Source organism: Tenrec ecaudatus, chromosome 13 (genome assembly GCF_050624435.1).
Source record: "Tenrec ecaudatus isolate mTenEca1 chromosome 13, mTenEca1.hap1, whole genome shotgun sequence".
NCBI classification, from domain to species: domain Eukaryota; kingdom Metazoa; phylum Chordata; class Mammalia; order Afrosoricida; family Tenrecidae; genus Tenrec; species Tenrec ecaudatus.
In genome coordinates this window covers 76,651,650-76,673,371 of record NC_134542.1, presented here as the reverse complement: position 1 = coordinate 76,673,371, position 21,722 = coordinate 76,651,650, and the positions used below count along the sequence as shown (strand labels likewise).

The following is a 21,722-nucleotide window of genomic DNA, read 5'->3' as shown; positions in this document are numbered from 1 at the left end:
CAGGGAGGAATTGGATGAAATGATGATAATACAATGAGGGGATTGCACGAATGAGCTGAAACAAAATGTGTATGCATTGCTGGATCTAGGACTGATGATTCTGCAGCCATCATCTAATTAATTCACACTTAAACGTTCAATTAATTGCCCAGACAAGCTAAACGATGTACTTTTCTCTATCCAGACATACAGATTATTTGAGGAAAAACAGATTTCGAGATACCGAGGCCCAACTGGAAGACACCATTTATGGCATGAATCCTGTACCAATGGCTCTAGGCTATCTCATTTGATCCTAACAAAAACTCAGAATTGTAATCTTATTTCACATGGAAGAAAGTTAAACTTAGAGAATAAGCCTGGTTGCAACTTCATAGATCTTTCTATCATGTTAGTAGAATACACGTAAGAGCAATGACCTGGGGCTCTAGGTTTAAAAACTGTACAACTAAACACATAGGCCCAGTGTCCATATCTTGAGGCAGGAACTCTACTGAACTCCACAGAAGTTAAGGATTGAACACACATCACACACACACACACACACACACACACACACACCAGTATTTGAAGTGTTGTGGACCTAGATTTGCATCCCAGTTTTGACAGTTATTTCTTTAGGACCTTGGGCAACCTAAAACTTCATCTGCAATAGGAGGATACTGATGTCTACTTTATAAGGTTATTGTGATCATTAATTAAGATAGTGTATGTGAATATTTAGCACAATTAATGGTATAAAAATAGCCTCAGTAAACATCTCTAGTAACAATAATAACAATAACATCTATGGAATATGCTTCCCACATAAGCAATTTCATGATGAAAAGCGCCAATAAACGATATATTAAAAGAAAAACTACTGTAATATCTATCTATAATTGCTTGATGATTTTATGCTTTAAGCTCTTCATAAATAATTCTACTGTACTATAACTAAAGATAATAGAATGTGAGATTCTAATACCTTTAAGTACCTTTCTTGAAATTTCAAAGACCAATTTCAAACCTGATCTTCTTAAACACAGTCTCGGAAGTTTAAAATGGGGCCTGCTTGGTTCCTGATAAACTTCTGTGGAAAATTAGAAGCACCAACAATAAATCTATTAACTTGAGCCTCTGCATAGCATTGGTGACAATCTTCTTTATTTAAAAAATATGTATTAGTCCAAATAGAACATAAAAATGTCTGTGCAGGACAGAAAGGCATCTATATATTTGAAATGCTCAGCATATGGGGAGTGAACGTTCGAGATTAGACTCTTAAATTCAGTCCTCTTGTTGCTCTTCCTGCTTGGCTTCCACTTTTTTACTTATCCATCATTTTTATGAGAAAATAAATCATATTCTAGAAGGATAAAGGATATTTTTGGAAGGGTTCAAAGGTATTACTTTGCTTTGCTGATAATGAAGAAGTTGAGAATACTACTATTCTAATACTACTATTCTAATACTAACAGGTCCCAGTTCATTTCTTCTTCTATCTGATTATCTGAAACTCTGATAGCTCTTGTTAATAGAACCCTGCATGGTTGTCTGACATGTTTAGTGACAGTCGAAAATCAATAAATGAGCATATTTCATTTATTTTCATAATCATTGGGCAAGTGCATTGTTGTTTTGGTCTTTTGAGATAGCTATGACTCATAGTGACCATATGTGCAATAGAACAAAACATTGCCCAATCTTGGGCATTTTCACAATTGCCATTATGTTTGATCCTATCATTCAATATCTTTTAAACTGACCCTCTAGGGTACCAACCATGATGTCCTACTCCAGGGACTGGTCTCTCCTAATAATATGTCCGAGGTACTGGAGATGAAGTCTCTCCATCCTCACTTCCAAACAGCAATCTGACTATACTTCTTCCAAGAAAAATTTGTTTCTTTTGGTAGACCAGGGTACTTTCAATATTCATTGTCCACACCATAATTCAAATGAATCGCCTTTCCAGTTTGCTTAAGTTAGGTTGATACTTTTGCACATTTAAAAAAGACCTTTACAACAGATTTGTCCAATTTGTACATCATTTGGTTTCCAGCTGCTGCTTTCCATTGGTGTTGATTGTTAATACTATAACAAACGAAATATTTGACAAGTTCAAACTTTTCTCTGTTTATCATACTACTATTTATGGTCTCAGTTGTAAGAATTTCTGTCTTTATTACACTGAGGTGCAATCCACACTGAAGGCTGCCATCTTTGATCTTCACCCCTAAGTGCTTCAAGTCCTCTTTCTTTTCAGGAACAGAAGCTGGGTCATTTGCATATTGCAGGTTGATAATGAGCTTTTCTCCAATCCTGATTCACTGTGCTTGCTATCGTTCAGCTGTTGGATTGTTTGCGTAACATGAAGTCTGCGTATGCGAAGTGCAAGGATGAAATGCTGACACGCATTTTTTCTGACTTTAACCCATGCAGTGTCTCCTTGTTCTATTTGTAAGATTGCCTCTTGGTCTACATATGAACACAACTAAATGTTCTGTAAATCTACTTTTTTTTACAGTATTATCCATACTTTATTATGATGCTCCCTGACAAATGCCTTTCAATGCCAGTGAAATAGAATTTAACATCTTTCTGGCACCTCTGATTTCAGTCACGATCCCTGTGATGTCAGCAATCATGTCCTCAATTCCAAGTTCTCCTCTGAATCTAATTCGAATATCCGGCACCTCCTTTTCAATGCACCATTGTCCCCAAATATTGTTTTTGCATTATCTTCAGAAAAGTTTTACTTGCATGTGATATTAATGACATTGTAAAATAATTTCTGTTTTGTTCTGTTGGGTCACTCTCCTATGGAATGGAGACAAATACAGATCTCTTTCAGGTAGTTGGCCAGGTGGATGTTTTCCAAATAGATTGTCATTGGCTAGTGAGTCTTTCCAAACCTGCTTCAGTTTGGTAAACCATTTCAATTAGCATTCCTTCAATTTATGGTGACCTTTTAGTGGGATGTTTATATTTGGAGTACCAAAAGAGAGAGCAGAACAATATCACGGGAAAAACAAACAAACAGTTATTTGTTTGGATAGATTTAGCATAAATAAATGCTAAATGCTATATGTCATCAAAATATAGATAAAAAATGACTACCAATCAAACTACTGGAAACAAAATTGTCTAGAGACTTTCAGAGTCTGGAGACCTTGTGCCCCAAGTGACGGTGCTATCGGCATCAGCAGTTCGCTGTTGGATGGGGATTCTTATGTAAAATTCAACGTTTTTAATTCATAAGAATCAGTTAACTATTTTTAAACACCAGAAAGGCAAAAATAAAACAAAAAAAACCTATGCTATAAAACACTGGACAGTGGATGTAAATAAAACAACACAACCTTTCAACTTGTACAGGTACAAAGTAAGTCCAAGAGAAGGTCAAAATGAAGCAAATTAAAAACCATAAGCCTTTAGGGTGTATGCCGCACGGTAACTTCACGGTAGAACTGAGACAGGGACTCCATTTGTGAGCCACCAGTAATCCCCAGTTGTTTCTCCACCAGGCTGCCTCTCAAGCAGCCAACACAATCCATAAAACATAATGCCACTGATAATTCAGAATATCACCTATTCAGTATATCTTATAAAATTATTTTCTTTACACCTTGATTGATACTGGTTTGAAATATAATTTGAAATATATAATCATTCTCAACATTCTTTGAAGAAGTCAACATTCAACATCCTTATACTATCATCCCCATGCCCCAAGCATATGACAGACTAGTGCCTACCACCCACTGTCACCATTGCGTGTGGACAACTGATCTGTCAATTCAAATATTTTGGTTTACCTTAGAGCAAAACCAAAATCAATCGTTATCCCATGAGCAGGAAGTACATTTGCAGAGATTTGCCAAAATGCTAAAAATTACTCGTGGGATTAGATTAGAATGAGTAGAGAATTCAGACTTGGAGGAATGAGAGTAGGTGGCAAAGAAAAATATTAAAGGATAAAACAGATGTGAAACAGAAAGGAAGGCATGGCAAATGTAATGTAATACAATACAGAGGAAACCGAGTGGGAATATTACTCTTGTTTTTTTTCATGCTTCAGAACCTCGAGTTCATTAATTATGATACAATGATATTTAACTATGATTCCAACTATCCCTACTCATCCCAATCATGAAGCGCGGCATAAGCAGATTGTCGATATCTCATATGCTCAATTTCTGTAGAGTGGACAAGCAGGTCATGGGTTCCACGAGATCAAAAATGAATCTGTGAGAAGCTATTTTGGGGAATGAAAATCCCGCCCTTTCCTGGGATACCGGTCATGTACTACTGGGAAGCAGCTCTTCCAGATTTAGAAAGGAATTGAGAAGCAAGGGCCACGCCGTGACACTGACGGGTGCTTCTGAAGGGTGATGTGCCAGCTCTCTCTAGGCACCACTTGAGGTCACCACTGGTATGGATTCTACGTCGTTTTGGATCCAGATAAGTGAAAATTGCACATAGAAAACATTTTCAACTATTTTATATTGTAATTATATATTTTATTTTTACCATGTAAAAGTGAGTAAAAATTTAAGACCTGATTTTCTATGTAAAACTTGATAACAAAGTAAAATAAGTGTACTCATTATAACTGGCCCTACCCAAACCTGTAGATTTTACTTTGTTTCATTTTGATAAAGGCCTTTTTCAAGCAAAGAAATTGATGATTGATACTTGCCATTTAACTAGCATTAACCAAATGATCTCTCACGACTAATCTAATGCCTAGAACAGAACAGAACAAACAACTTGTTAAATTAATCCATTCACTCACATACGTTTTATGTAATATGAATATTTTCCCCATTATGCAAAAAGAAAAAAATTAAATTGCTGTTAAACCACTGTGTCCATTAGAGTTAATGTATCCAGTTTGTTTGTTTGTTCCCTAGCTCGGGGTCTTTGCATATGACCAACCATGTGCCAGGACAATTGTGCTAACTTTATCTTGAATATTCTGTTTACTTTTGGTCATATGTCTTTGCTTTTGTTTTTGCTTGTTCAACATCTGTTCTCCATAAGTTGAAGACTAACAAGATGCTTGGCAAATGTGGTTGTTAGGTGCCATCGAGTCGTTACACCTCATAGAGAACGCGTGTGCAATAAAACAACACTTTCTGGTCCTGCATTATCCATAAATTGCTATGTTAGAGTTCCTGGACATGCTTACTATCACATTTCATCCCGTTGAGAGTCTTCCTCTTTTTCACTGACACTCTCATATCCTTTACCGGGCGCTGGTACACGCTCCTAATAATATGTTCAACATCCGTCAGACAAACTCTAGAAATTCTTACTTCCAAGGAGCATTGTGACTGTGTCATCTAAACTGATTTTTTTTTTCACATTACGTTCAAAATCCTTCACCCACGCCACAGGTCAGATGCATCAATTCCAGCTTTCACATGCCACCATGGCTTCGGTCAGGGTCACCTTCATCTACAAAGAGAGATCTTTGCTCTTTAATCTTTAAGTAAGTCTTGAGCAGAATATTTACCCCATGTAAAATCACCCTTTGGCTTCTTGGCTGCTGTTTCCATGATCATTGATTGCGGAGTCAATAAAAATTATATTCTTGACAATTCCAAGCTTTATTTCATTTACCATAATGTTCTCTATTGATTCAAGTTTGAGGAGTTTTGTTTTCTGTATATTGAGTTGAAATCCAAACCGGCATATCTTAGGCATATAAAATATTCAAAATAGGTAGATAAATGTGACATCACAAAAATGCATTTAGGTTGAGATCAAGACATGTGGTTTCTACCCCTTGGCACCATTCTGTTTGTGCCATCAGACTACTTGACTTCGCTTAGCCGGTCCAGTCCTTTGTAAACAGGTAGTAGACCACTGCACTTACATGTGGTTGGGAAGACTGCTGATAGTGGTGAGAAAGCTAGCACATGGTAAGCGATCAGTCAACAGTGGTTGTGGTTGTGTAGCATGGACCAAACCATTAATCATCTAGTATGCCACTTACTCATCTATAAGTCAGTGAAGAGTAACGCTAACATAAGACGCCCATAAGCACAGGCCTAGTATAAAGTACTGTATATACTCATGTGTAAGCTGAGTTTTTCAGCACATTTTTAATGTAGTTTTTGTGGTAAAATTAGGCTGATATCCAGGTAGGCTTATACTCGAGTATATACGGTAGATACTCAGAGATTCAAGCTTGTCCTATCCGAGATTTCTCCTGAAGAAGCTCTAATGGGCAGGTTCTCTATAAGGGCTGAATAGTTTTCATCTTAAACTTGGATATGAACAGGAAATAAAAAAGCTTCCCAATTAAGCCTTCTGATCCTTTGCTACTTGTTCCATCTTTATGGCTACTCTTGAACATGTACTTCTATTTCTAGAAGAAAATAATAGAATTTTACTATATATTTCAATATTCCACATTTCTTATTTCTTCCTTTAGTTTCTATGATAAAAATAATTGATCATACGGTTTAATTTATTTCAGTCCTTCTACTATCTTCTAATTCTATACTTTTGATGAAAACAGGTACATTTGCACAAGTTTCCATGATGTCATATTTTCAGTTTTATTTTTATATTTTGGTATTATTCTCAGATTTGTGTTTATGGCAAGTATTGATAATAATGGAGATATTTACATTATTAATGACTCAAAATCCTCTTGTATATCTGAAATCACTCTTCCTTTCAGAGTAGTATATACCATTATCACAAAATTCTCCTTTGAAATTAAAAAAAAAGATTAGTTTGCTCTTCTAAAAAAGTATCATTAACATTTTTTGCCCATTCTAGAAGTGTTGCAAAGAATCTAATGACCAACTATCAGAGTGACTAGTTATTGAAATAAAGTTTAACCATTAAATCTGTGTCGGGAATAGCTCCTTGACTAGGATTCAGATAGTGGTAACTAATAACTTCAGAAAATATAAGGTAATACAACAGCGATGAGGAGGTTTGCACATCTCAATGTGGGGTAGAGATATCAAGATGAGGCATGTATCACAGTAGACATCAGTGTAAGCCATTTTATGTAAGAAGAACATATAAAATCGAAGTAATATGAAGTACAATGGGTTTTTTTTGCTAAGAATCACTTCTTGCAGATTGAATTATGAATGTGCAATATTTTCTACCTTTCTTCATTCTTTCTCCTCTCATATTCGCATATTCCCTACCCGCCACTATTTCATCAAGACCTAGTCAACACTATGGTCTCCTCTCACTCTGGACATTTTCAATATCAATTTCCCTATTCAATTCATGAATTCACGTTTACTTACTGCCCTTCCTTCCTACTCTCTATCTCCCTGTCCACCCCACCTATGTCAACGCCTTATCCAGCACGCTAGTTCATAATTGCTGTGAATTCAAAGGAGTGTTTTTAGAATCACATCAATACTAGGGATCCCCTTTCAATGTACGCATATTAATTCTTAGATTTTCTTGCAAGTTTAGGATAAAGGGGACCATCGTAAATCCAACCATGGATGTAACTCCAGATGAAGATCACTTGCTTTATAAATCCCTTTCCAATTCCACAAGCAGAAGAATAGTTATCATATATTGAGTGATTTTTATATATCATATATTGAGTGTCTTCTTTTCTTTGCTTCTAAATCGCAGAAGTTGCATCTCAAGGAAGATGAAACTGAAGGATAAAGAAGTTATATAATTTCCCTAAAATTACTGTTTATACTGGAATTAGTATATGAATCCAAGAGTCTAATTCTCCACAACATGATGACATTGCGGCTCAAAGATATGCCAGAAATTATGCAACTAGGTTGACTAGATTCATTTACATATTTTTTCTTTCTTGTAGTTGAAAATACACAAACTAGTAAAACACACAAACCAGTGCACGAGTTTCTACATCAGTGGCATTGACTATAGCCTTCAGGTTGTATGTACAGCCAATGCTCATTCTCCTGTGCGGAGCGGGTTATCCCCTATTAGTCTCACTGCTCCCCAAAATATCATCTTCTGAACTGATGTTTCCAATTTGACCCATATAAAATCAAAACCCCAAACCCATTATCATCAAGTCAAGTCTGATTTATAGGGATCTTATAGGAAAAGTACAACTGCTCTGTGGAGTTTGGAAGAGTGTAAACATTTATGGGAACAGACAGACTCATCTTTTTCCCAAGGAGGGGCTGCCATCAAGTCAATGCAGACTCATAGCAATTTTATTTGGGGCCTGAGGCTGTAAATCTTTACAGGCACAGATAGCAAATTTTTCCTTCTGAATGGCTGTGTTGGCTGGATTGACTAGAGAAACAAATCCAATGACACTAACTATAGGTATAAGAGAGAGATTTATATCAGGAAAACATCCCAGCCCAGACCAACTCAAGTCCATGAGACCAACGCTAGTCAATAAGTCCCTCTTCAGACACATGGAGCCACCTGCAATAATCTGAATACAGGTAGATCACAGGCCAGGGGTGCGAAGTCCCGTGGATCCATTCGTGGTTGACCATTTCCAGGGCTCTGGCAGGTCTCCACCAAGTCTCCCAGTTGCTCGCCAGCAGGAAAGTGAATCAGAGAGAGAAGGGGGTTCCCAGATCCTTCTTTATGAGCAGGTCATGCCCACAGGAGGTACCAGTAGACTGTGACCTGATTAACAGTCTAGACTCTACCCCCAAACTTCAGGTTGACATGAAATCATGTAACTACCACAGTGGCAAATGAGTGTGACCCACAAGCCTTGGGGTTAGCAGTTTTATGCTTACCTAACACCACCAAAGTTCTTTCCCTTTCTGATAGAACTTAAAAGAGTCTAATGCTCAATGCATACATTATTTTACTAATAAAAATAACTGAACACTGCTTGGTTTTAAGAATATGACAGGGGATACTTTTGGCTTAAGGCTTGTTTAAAAGTTATCTCCAGGCAATAGCTTCAGGAGATGATCCAGCTTCCCTAGATCCACCAAGCCTCAAATCCGTAAAATATTGAAATTCTGATCTAAATTCCCATTTGATCTGAATCCTTCTATTGATCTTTTAACTTCATGAGTACTTACTTTAAAATTACTCCTTTGTTTGTTTGCCTTCCTTCATTTCCGTTTGCTGGTATCCTCTTTAGCAGAGAAATGGTCTCAGCAGTGCTCTTCCTCCTTGCCCTTAGTTCTCTCCCCATCCTTACTCTCATTCTATTTGTCAGAAGTCTCATCCAATTCAGTCTCTCAGCACACCAAAATGCTGGGGTGGATCTGACTCCTATACAAAGAATGGCATGGCTCTAAATATCAGCAGAACCAATTATGAGATATCATGCCCTAAAGTAATGCTTCCAACATGTACTTACGAATGAAGGAAAATAATTATGGAAAAAACCCTCCTATATACAAGAAAGCATAATTAGGAGCAAACACTGTGTACTAATAAATATCAACTACATAAATAAGACTTCATTCGGTTAAATGATGGAGCCAAATTACAGAAAAGGAAAAATGCTTTAATTTTGGAGTAATAAGCTATACAATATATTGTTATCATCCAAGAGGTGAGAGAAAAATTGCGTACATGTAGATTTTGTTGTGTACACATGTTTACCTTCTCTACGGTGACAAAGGAATGATGAACTCTACAACAACCTAATTTGAAAAAAAGAGAGCAAACTAACATTGATTTTAAAAAGGAGAGAAGAAATCTTTTCAAAAGGAGGGGAGCGTTTGAAAATATGAAATAAGATGAAGGAACTAAATATGAGCAGATTAGGAATCATGCTAAATTTAGGCTGAAAGCTGATCAGATGATCAGGTGACACATTGGTTAAGCGCTACTTCTAGAGAACAGGTGGGCAGTTTGAGGCCACCAGCTGCACCACAGAAGGCCTATGTGGCAGTCCGCTTCACGTGAGAGAGACTGATGGCATTTCCCTCGCAAACAGGAACTACGTAAAGAGAGACTACATGCGCAAGTGCGAGCAGGCAGCCCTCAGTCTCTGGCCTTCCAGGCTGAAGGCATCTCCAAGCACCACCTGGTTTTGAACTCAGTTACTGGAAGCCACCAAGGATCCATCCACCATTGAAAGCCCGAGCAAAGAAAATCTCCACCATATCTACATAAAATTGAATCAAAACGAAGGAAAGAAACAGAATTCTCCAAGATGTCAGCAAAGTGGTACCCAGCAGTTTAGGATGAGAGTACTAGGGCCTGAGCCCTAGAGGAAGATTCATGCCTGGAAAGAGATGTCCTGGTGGAGTTTTCACTAGTGTTGTAGCTCGGAAAACAGTGGGAATCCGAAAAGGATTAGTCTTATGAATCGACCACGTTTAAGTGATTATACAGCGATATTTTCCAGTGTTGAAAGGCAGAACAGCTGAGCTAAAACAGAGTGCAAAGGAGAGCAGCTGTACTTCTCAAGAGACCTAACCAGCTAACCAGAAAAGTCACATTCTACTCAACTTGAAAACCAAAAAAGGCACATTCTACTCAACTTGCCCAGAAGTAGAAAAGGAATAAGCCACCAGAAAGACACTTGTCAGGATTTTTTTTTTATTTTCAGAAGAGGCCTGAAGGTTCAGGCCCAGTAGAACACAGAATAACTGCTAGATGATATAATAGTCTAGAGAACTCATCGAGAGCAGACTTCCACCACAAATGGAGGAATTTTGACTGTATCCATCGCCGATCCTGATGTCGTCCATAGCCCGGCAACTCAGAAACCATGACTAACTTGGAAAAGCAGGAGAGATCTGACATCAAGGAAGTCCCTACAATTTGACACAGTGTTGGCAAATAGACAGGGATAACTTTGAGAAAGGAGTTTGGGCTCCTACCGGAACAAGGAGAGCCACTGTCAGGTTCAACGAAGGAGAAAGCTGCTTGGACACTGTGGGCAGATCTCCCATGAATGGCACTTCAGAGTGACAAATCTTTGGAAAATTTCTTGGCGAGCTTGTCACAGAAATTCAAGAAATTTTACTTGAAAATAGTCACAAGGCTAAATAACACATTTTTATTTTTGAAGATTTTTCATATATATATATTAAATATATATAATATATTTTTCATATATATATATATATGAAATATATATAATATATTTTTCATATATATATATATATATATATATATATATATATATATATATATATATATATATATATATATATATATATATATATATATAAAGATCCCTGAAAGAATAACAGGGAATATATCTATGTGTTCTTAAAGATTTTGTGGTTGTCTAGACAGAACAATTCCTCTATTTGACTTCTTTGGTTCCCCACACAACAGAAAGAAATTAGAAAGATAGAAAATGATTATTTTTATCATACTGCTACTTAGTATCTTGTATCCTTTGCTCAGTTTTCAGACTTTGCCATGGTAAACCTTGGTCTTCAGGAAGAGGAGGAAATTGCTTCTTTGCTGTCACTTATCCTTTACTCATGTTTGATGTATAAAGTGCATGGCCATTTCTTCTGTAGTGATATTAAAAAACAAACAAACACCAACAGGATTCCTGTTTGGGGTTTTAAGATTTATGAGCCTATCTGCAACTAATTTTTCATAAAGCATTAGGTTAATCATGCTGTAAATCTTTACTTATGAACATAACTAGAAGCAAAAAAATATCCTTGGTTTAAACTCTTACTACTTGGAGGCAGTACACCTAAGTTTACAAAGTCATCTACCAGATCTGTGTGGAAAAGATCTAGTGCAAACAGACGACTCTTCAATTAGTGAAGAGAGCAGCAGATTGAAGGAGAGGTTACTGAGGTGGAGAACTCAAAACCCAGTGTGGGTGCACTCTATGGGAATAGTGCAGTCTTCAAATCCATTCTCCATAAAGAATTTTTAAATGGTATCTAAAAGAGGTATACTTATTTAAATAGATTGGATCCCTTATATATTTTGACAATCAATTTCATAGCCACAAGACCTGTACTTTTTTTGGCAAAAGGCTAAAGTTTAGAAGGCTTTTAAACTTGTTAAATTACACAGTATGCTAAACAACTCCCCAAACAAAAATAGACATGTTTAAATCACAAAGAAAAAATACAAAGTGGTAAGAGAGTTACATTGGAACCTAGTTTATTTTGTGTTATAAAGTTGAGGTGTTTGTGGGGAGAAAAGGTTACACTACCCCCAAAGGATTACAAGTTGTTAGTCCATTGTGTCAAGATAGTGTGAATCCTTGAACAGTTGTATACTATAAGTTATAGTAAAATGCCAAAATGCAGCAAAATGTCCCATCTATAAGTTATAAACTTGGTCATTTTGAAGCATCTATAAGTTATAAACTTGGTCATTTTGAAGCATGACCTTTTGGGTTAGTATAACGCTGACACCTGTAAGCAGGCATTAGTTTCTGTAGAATTCATTATTGCTGTTGACATTTCCTGAAACAAGACATTAAGTTATAGCTTCTGATTACCCTGCATTATATTCTCGACTTCATTATCGTCTCTTATGGTCCTTGGTTTACTTACTGGTTTACTTTATTAAGAATCTAGCCTGGAAAGCTGTCAATAACAGTTCTATGCTTATATCAAAAGATTAAATCGGATCCTACATATCTAATATTTTTAAAGCACTTCAATTTATACAAGACAACACGAAGTCAGTCACAGAATTTGAAAATAAATACTAGTTTCATTGAGGCCAAGGACCCAGTGCAAAACATATTTGCAAATGTGAATGCTTATACTTGATCCAGAAACAATGCATGATAGACTGGTTTGATCGATTATTTTAAAGCAAAAGGAAAGCAACTCAGTTATTTAGCCTCTTCAAAAAGTTTGTGGAAATATGGTATGAAGTTGGTTTTCATATTCCTTATTTTAAATATTGCTGGACAGAGCTATTGTTAATGTCATTTTCTAACTTTTGAAATTGTCCCAAATATTGCCATTAAATGCATCAAACAATAGGTCTTTGCTCTATTCAATGTCTGCTCTGTGTGTGTAAATCTGTAACTTCATTTTCTTTTTAAATAAAAAAACCTTAGTTTGGGTACAATTAAAACTAACTGCTTATGTGTTGTATAAATACAAAATGTATGATTTGTTGGAGGAAATTTTTTCTTGGTTGTAATTGCAGCAATTAGTTTTAGCTTTTAATGTTTTATATTGTTTTGTTGTGTTGTAAATAGGATGCAATTTAAAATTCCCTTTGCATCAAAGTGCATGCAAAAACCATTGATGCAGTGCATCACAAAATGAAAACGTGTATTAAATAAGGAGGTGCTTTGCATTGTACTCTGGGATTTTTTTTAGAAAAGTAACATGTGGATCTACTCTGAAACGATTCGGGTTTTTTTAAAATAAAATTTTATGGGGTGTGTTAGTTACATAAATGAATGTAAACTTCACATATAAAAGTGTAGTGGTGGAGTGGGCGTGGCCTTCTCAGAAGGCGGGCCCTGGGAACCTCTCTCTTCCTCTGCCTTCATCATCCTGCTGGCTGATGCTGGCTGCTGCAAGCCCTGGTAGGCGCCACCACCACTAGATCCACACAACTTTGCACCTACCGGGCTGTGATCTTCCTGCATTCTACATCATTGCATGTGCTTACATGAGTCTGAAGACAGACTTATGGACTAGTATCAGATGTATGAACTATTACTAAATTTAGGGACTTGATTTGGACTGGGCTGGGATGTTTTCTTGAAATACAATTACTTCTTGATAGAAATCTCTTTGTTAAACATATATGAGTGTCATTTTTTTCTCTAGTCAACCCAGCTTAATACACGGGGTTAAAGAAAAGAATGACATATGGAACAATATTGTATTGGAAGTCTTAGATAAGAAAAAGAAATAAGAGGGATCCAAATTGGCAAAGAAGTAAAACAATCTTATGTACAGATTGAAAGATTCTACAGTAAGAAAATCCCAAGGACAAAGAAAAAAATTATTGGAATTAATTGAAAGACTCAGCAGTGGCAAAGTGCAATATTAATGTACAAAACTCAATCAGATTCTTTGACACTAACAAAGAGAACTCTGAAAAGAAAACCAAGACAATACCCTTTACAAGAATCATCCGAAGATGAAATACTTAAGAATAAGACTTAATAGAGAAACAAAAGGCATATGAATAAACTTCAAGAAGCAAAAAAAACCTACATAAATGAAGGTATAGACCATCCTTATGGAGAGGAAGAATAACCTGGTGAAAATGCTAATTACTACCTCAAACAATATGCAGATATGATGCAATCCCAAACAGGGTTCCAACTTTATTTTTTAGAGTGGACAACTTGATATGGAAAGGAGAGAGATCTCAGATAAACAAAGCACTCCTAAAGAAGAAGAACAAAGTAGGAGATCAAACACAACACAGGAAATCTCCCAATCTCAAAATTTGCTCCACAGTGACAAAAGTCAAAGAAGCCTACTACTTGCACAACAACAAACAGACACACAAATGCACGGAACAGAAGCAAGAAGTCAGAAGTAAACTCACAGAACTTTGGACTGCTGGTCTTCAACAAAGGGTCCAAATATATTACATTCAAAAGAGATAGGCTCTCGAACAAATGGGTTTGGGGAAACTGGGTAGCCATGTGTAGAACGCAATTAAACAGGATCCGCATCTCAGACTAGATACAAAATGTCCTCAGATGGATCAAGTACCTAAACATAAAACCTAAAACTCTAAAGATCACAATGAAACAGCAGAAATTTTGGGGTCCAAAATAAATGGTATAAATATACTATCAAACATAATTAAAGACACACGAACAAATGAGAGGACTGTGAAAACCCCAAAATTAGACACGAAAAGTAGGTCACGAAAAGAATAAATGAGACTACACATTAGAGAAACACATTTTTGACAACAGCATATCACACAAGGATCTAATGTCTGAAATTTATAGAAAACTACAACACTTCAACAACAAAAGGACAATACAACTAAAAATGGACAAAGGACATGAGAGATTAAATAAAGAAGTCATTCATCCAGGCAATCAAGAAACATAGGAAAAAGAGCTAGAAATCATGAGCTATTGTGGTGGTTAGCAGCTACAGAGTCAGGTACGACTCCTTCTGACCCTAGGAACCAAAGAACAAACTGCTGTCTGTCCTGTGCCCTCCTCACAGTTGCTGTTACATTTGAGTCCATTGTTGCAGTCACTGAACCATCCTCTAGTTGAAGGTCTTCCTCTTTTTCATTGACCTTCTACTTTACCAAGCATGACCTCCTCCTCCAGGGACTAGTCTCTCCTGATAACTTGTCCAAGGTACTTGAGACACTGTCTTGCCATCGTCACTTCTAAGAAGCATTCTGGCTGTGCTTCTTCTGAAAAAAATGTGTTCTTCTATGGAAGTCTACAGTACTTTCAACATTCTTCATAACACCATAATTAAAATGCATACTTCTTTGCCAGTCTAACAGATTCATGAGCCAGCTTTCAGATCCATATGAAAGAATTGAAAACATTAGTTTGGAACCCTTGCTTTTAGGATGCCCAGTGAATGGAGGCCTGAGACTACCAAATGTTTATTTTATTAATGCCCTCCTTGTTTTCATATGACACATATTCATCTTGTAGGCATGGTTCTGCCTTTGTGAATGAGTGTTATGGAAACTTTTGCACTATCACCAGTCCCCATTGTTTGTGCAAATACTGGTCAACAATTCATGCATTGCTGTCTGAAAATAAAAGACTTGGACGCACCTGAAGAGATAGAGGAGACAGAGTTATCAGCGATCAAATCGTCATTATCAAGCTACGGTTCAAGAAGAGAAATCATATCCGCAGTGTTAGCCAAATAGAACAATCCCAAACCACACACATTTCCACACAGCAGGAAACACGCCTGCATAACAAAGTTGGCTGTGTAGATTGGCATATAAGAGGATGGGGCATTTTATTGAAGTACATATGAATATTTACTTCAGAGCACATCAAAATCAACCCTAGGTGAATTAGTAATCATAAAGGAAAGTCTAAGCGAATTGTGAAAAGTGCATTTACAACTTTGCAAAAGTAAAAATTTACAAACTGCAAAGGCATTAACCATCAGAGAAAATATTGATCGCTCTAACTATAATATAGACCTTCTAGTCATCAAAAGATGGCAATACACATTTAAAAGACAAGGAGTAGGAGGCAAAGTGTATACAGAGAAGCCTAAATACAGACATGTGCATAAATAAGTATATTTATGATTATGGGGGCAATAGACTTAAGTGCATATATTTATAGGTTCAGTAGTAGGGTAGCAGATGGACATTGGGCCTCCTCACGCATACTCCCCCAATACAATAGCACCTCACCCAGCTAAACGGTCATTGCATGTTACCCACATTCCCGACATGATCACTGAAGACAGACGTGAGTATAAGCAAACGTGGTGAAGAAAGCTGATGGGCCCAGCTATCAAAAAGATGTAGCATCTGGGGTCTTAATGGCTTGAAGGCAAACAAGCAGCCATCTAGCTCAGAAGCAACAAAGCCCACAGAGAAGAAGCACACAGCCTAAGTGAATACAAGGTGTTGAATGGACCAGGTAGCAGACATCAAGGAACAAAAACAATCATTGTGTGATCACCTTCTTCACATAAACGCTGAAGACGAAGGTGTGCATAAGCAAGTGTGGGAAAGAAGGCTGATGGTGCCCGGCTACTGAGAGATATAGCATCTGGGGACTTAAAGGCTTGAAAGCAAACAAGTGGCCATCTAGCCCAGAAACAACAAAGCCCACAGGGAAGCAGCACACCAACAATGGGTGATCTTGAAGGGCAGAGGAGACCAGGTCTCAAACAAAAAAGGCGGGGTGGGGTGAGGTGGGGGAATCACATCACTGTGAAAGAGGGGGAGTACATGATGGGGACCCAATGCCCATCTGTAGACAGCTGGACATCCCTTGCAGAGGGGGAGTGGGGAGGAGATGAGTCACTCAGGGTTCAGTGGAGCAACTATGAAACTGAAAACCTTCCTCTAGTTCTTGAATGTTTCCTCCCCTCCCAATTATCATGACCCCAATTCTACCTTGTGGACCTGGTTATACCAGAGGATGTACAGCGGTGCAGTAGGGATCTGGAAACACAGGGAATCTAGGATGGATGAACCCCTCAACACCAGCGGTGGGAGTGGCGACACCGGGAGGGAAGTGGGTGTAGAAAGGGAGAACTGATCTTGGAGATCTATGTATACCTCCTCTCTGGAAGATGGGCAATGGGAAGGTGGGTGAGTGGAGATGCCGGGCAGAGTAAGATAAGATAAAATAATTATTTATAAACTATTAGAGGAGCAGGGGGAAAGGGGGGCGGGGAGGGAGGGGGAGGAGAAAAAAAAGGAAACCGAGCTGATTCCAGGAACCCAAGTGGAAAGCAAATTTTGAGAATGATGAGTGCAACGAATGTATAAGGGTGCTTTGCTCAATTGATGTATGTATGGATTGTGATAAGAGTTGTATGAGCCCCAATAAAAATATGTATTAAAAAAGACAGCCTAATAATTGAGAGACCAAACACCTTACAAAAATGCCATTATAAACTACAGGATGGACTCCTATAAATCAAAGACTAACGAATAGCCTAATTTGAAAACCAGGCAAAAAATATGGACATGTCACTGAAAAGAATACTCAAATAGACTAACAGGCATATTAAGAGATCATCAATTAATAGAAAGTAAAATTCAAATAAAAGCTGTAAAGGGTTAATGATCTATATCCATTAAATTGATAACTATTATGAAGTATTGGTATATTATAGGTCGACAACAATACTACACTACAATGATTTAGAAATAGGCATTTGAATTATCCAATAATAGTAAAGCATGCTGAACTGACAATTCAGCAATCTCACTCAAGGGATATGTCTTTCTAAACTCTCAATTATGAGTGCCAGAGTCACATGTAAGCACCCTCATAGTAGGATATAGTGTAACATCAAATCAACAAACAAACAAACAAAAAACAACAACCCTAACAAATTGAGGGGGGGGGAATTGTATGCTAAAAGAATGTTGAATGAATAAACTGTAGCATATTCATATAAAGGCATAAAACTTATGATTAAAATATTACTACATGCATCAGCATATAGATTGATTGTCATAATTTTTAATGAAAATTTTGCAAAGTGGAAAGAATTATAGATTACACTTTCATGTTATGAAGTTTGAAAACAATCTCAACTGAACAATGTACATTTTACAGATATCCTACAACTTCAAACAAAGTCACTTTTTATATTCATCGGTGATTGATATGAACACTGCCTCCTTGTGATAGTAACAGGTATGTAAAAAATAATGCAACAAGTGGTAAATCATAAGAAACTTTACTGAACTGTATTGACTGAACTATGTATCATCTTTTGCCTTATTAAAGCTATTGCTATATATTATTTTCATTAGAAAACCACCCCATGATGATGGGTGATATAGAGAAGAATGTTAATCAAAGAAAATAGGATTTTTTACAGGTTGGTTTTACCTCAATAATTACAGCAGGAATTGAGAAACCACAGTGTGCTATGTGTTGTGAAATTCTATCAGCCAAATATATGAAGCCAAACTAACTAAAATGCCATTTTATTAGCAAGCATCAGAGCTTTGCCAGCAAGGATACCAACTCTTTGAGAAGCAAAGTTGATGGATTCAAGAGAGCCATACGTGACACTGGTGGCAAGTACCACATACAAAATGTAACAGCTGTTGATGCTTCATATTTGGTGGCACTCAGAGTTGCCAGAGCTATGAAACCTCAGACCATTGCTGAGGACTTACTGTTGCCAGGGGCCAAAGACATTGTTCAAGTTATGAATGAATATGAACGTGTTACAAAATTGAGTGCAATTTCCTTATCTAACAACACTGTCTACAGAAGAATACATGACATGTGTGCTGATATTCTTGATCAGGTAATCCAGGAAATTAAATCTGCTCCATTTCCAGTATCTAGCATCCAGCTTGATGAATCTACAGACGTTTCAAACTGTTCACAGTTACTAGTTTACATGAGGTATATTAATGATGGTGACTTTAAAGATGAGGTTTTTTTGTGTAAACTTCTTGAAATAACAACTGCTGTACATGATGTATTTGACACAGTTGGTTCATTTCTGAAAGACCATAAGATCTCTTGGGGAAAAGTTTACGGTGCTTGTACAAATGGTGCTCCAGCTATGCTAGGATGTCGACCTGGATTTCAACGTTTGGTATTGAACGAGTCATCAAAAATCATCAGAACTCACTGTATGATTCATTGTCAAATATTAGCAACAAAGACACTGCCACAAGAGTTACAAGAAGTAATGAAAATTGTCATAAGTTCTGTCACATTTTTAAAGGCAAACACTTTAAGCAGTCAACTGTTTTCCCAACTGTGCAATGAGTTGGATGCGCCAAGTAGTGCTCTGCTATATCACACTGAAGTGAGATGGTTGTGGAGAGGAAAAGTTTTAAAATGTGCTTTTGAGGTTCGGGATGAACTCAAAATGTTTTTAATCAGAAAGTGAGACCACAGTTTGAAGCACCTTTCAGCAATAAAATTGAACTACCAAAAATAGCTTACTTGGTTGACATTTTTGCCATCTTGAATGATTTAAATTTATCACCCCAAGGACCAAATGCAACATGCCTCGATTTATCTGAAAAGATCTGATCCTTCCAAATGAAACTTCAGCTTTGGCAAAAAAAATTGGATTACAATAAAATGTACATGTTTCCTACATTATCTGCTTTCTTTGAGGAACATGACATTGAACCAGAGAAAAGGATTATGATGATAATTTTTGTGAAAGAACACTTGCACATGCTTTCAGACAAAATTTAATCATACTTTTCAAATCTCTCTGACACCGCATTTGCACTTGCCAGAAGTCCATTCACAGTCAAAATTAAATATGTTCTGAGACAGCATAAGAGTTCATTGAACCTATTAGCAGTGATGCAGTGAGAACTGATTTCTCTACAATGCGAGTTACGAAATTCTGGATCAGGTGTTTGCAGTCATATCCTGCTCTGTCTGTGCTGCACCGTCTTCTTCCATTTCCAACAACATCTCTTTGTGAATCAGGGTTTTCCAGCTGTTGGTTATTAAGTCTAAATAGAGAAGCAGACTTGTGGAAGATGATCTTCACTGTGCAACTGCAAAGACTGCCCCGAGAATGTCTGATCTGGGGAGAAAGAAGCTATCTCAACCTGCGCATTGACATTGGCTTTTTACACATATGGTCGCAAAATGTAGCAATGCAATTTATTGTAGTTATATGAAAACTGTTACCCATGCTGCACCATGCCTCAAGACAAAATTTCATTTATTTGTCATTAGAAATAAGTATTTCACAATATAGAACTACATATTGTTTTTGTGATTAATCACTATGCTTTAATAATGTTCAATTTGTAACCATGAAAAGATATCCTGCATATCAGATAATTACATTATGATTCACAACAGTAACAAAATTACTGTTCTGAAGAAGCAACAAAAATAACTTTATGGTTGGGGGATCACCACCACATGAGGAACTGTATGAAAGGGTCACAGCATTAGGACGGTTGAGGACCATTAAGCTAAATTATTGGCTCATAAATTACTTACTCAAAAGCACAGTGAGACAAGCCTAGAATCCCAAGGTGAAATGAAGAAGATGATGATCACATATTAACACTAAACACTGAGGTCTTACAATAGACAATAGACACTGGATGTCCTGCACGATATTTTAGCCCTAGAGTTTCATATTCCAACTTTGAAATATGACTCGAAATTGAAAATACATACAGATGAAAATTTTTAAATAATAAATAAAAGGATTGTTTAACTTGGAGTGAAACATTTTAGGAAGTATGTGCCTGTAAGCACAACTCACAATGGGTTGCTGAGCAGTGGAGTCACAAGGGGTCAGCTCATGCAATAGGAATGGCCTAAGCTTTGCGGGCTTGCTGATGTAGTTCTCAGAATTAATTGTTCTCAAGGAGTCATATCTTCAGTCACCCCACAGACATGTTCACCATTTCCCTTTGCAATGTTTTCAGGTTTGCATGTGCATAGTAATATGCATACATGCATATAATATGTAGGAGAATATTGCTAGATGATTGAGATATACAGTTTTAATCTGAATTGTTTGCATGCTATAGCTTGGGGAAGGAGGATTACTAGATTTAAAAATTCTAAGAGTTATAACCATCATTCTACATTAGTGCATCCCAATGTGCTAATTACTGAAGCAATCTGAGCAGTTGCTTAAAATACAAGAGCAATTTAGAGAGTTAAATACAGAACAGTAACATTAAACTGTGCATTTTCTTTTTCTCTGTTTTTAATGTTGCACATCTCAAGCACAACTTTTCTTTATATCTTTATCTTTTAATTTTTGCATCCATTTAATAGCCCAAGGGTCATATGAAAAGATATTTCAAAGTGTTCTTTCAGTTACCTGCCTTTTAGGGTGTAAACCAAGGCAGGGTTCAGTTGTAGGTTAATTTATAGTGCCTTATTTATATTTTCACAACACATTTCTCAATTTTAATGACTTCTGAATTTTCTTTATGGATTGTATTTAATTTTCTTTGTAGAATCATTTACAAAACTAGTTGGAGATCACTTAAAATCTGTGATGTCCTTGAAACTTATATAAGTTAAGATTAGAAAATAGTAAATTATCTCCCGAGATGACAGTGCAGCAGAGGACAGCCCAGAAAATGCAGTCTAGGAAGAGTAGCTGGTCTCACTCCACCACATCGAGGCAAACCAAGAAGGGAGGGAGAGAGACCAGCGACTGCAATGAAGCCACGTAGTC

At 36.9% G+C, this 21,722-nt stretch overlaps 1 protein-coding gene and 1 pseudogene across 1 annotated transcript in view; one reads left to right on the top strand and one right to left on the bottom strand.

Annotated features, from left to right (window-relative positions):
- The window catches only part of LOC142424728 (UAP56-interacting factor-like), a 53,155-nt pseudogene extending 42,286 nt beyond the window's left edge, over positions 1–10,869 (top strand).
- KCNH7 (potassium voltage-gated channel subfamily H member 7) overlaps positions 1–21,722 on the bottom strand; it is a 503,315-nt gene that overhangs the window by 309,123 nt on the left and 172,470 nt on the right. The window lies entirely within an intron of this gene.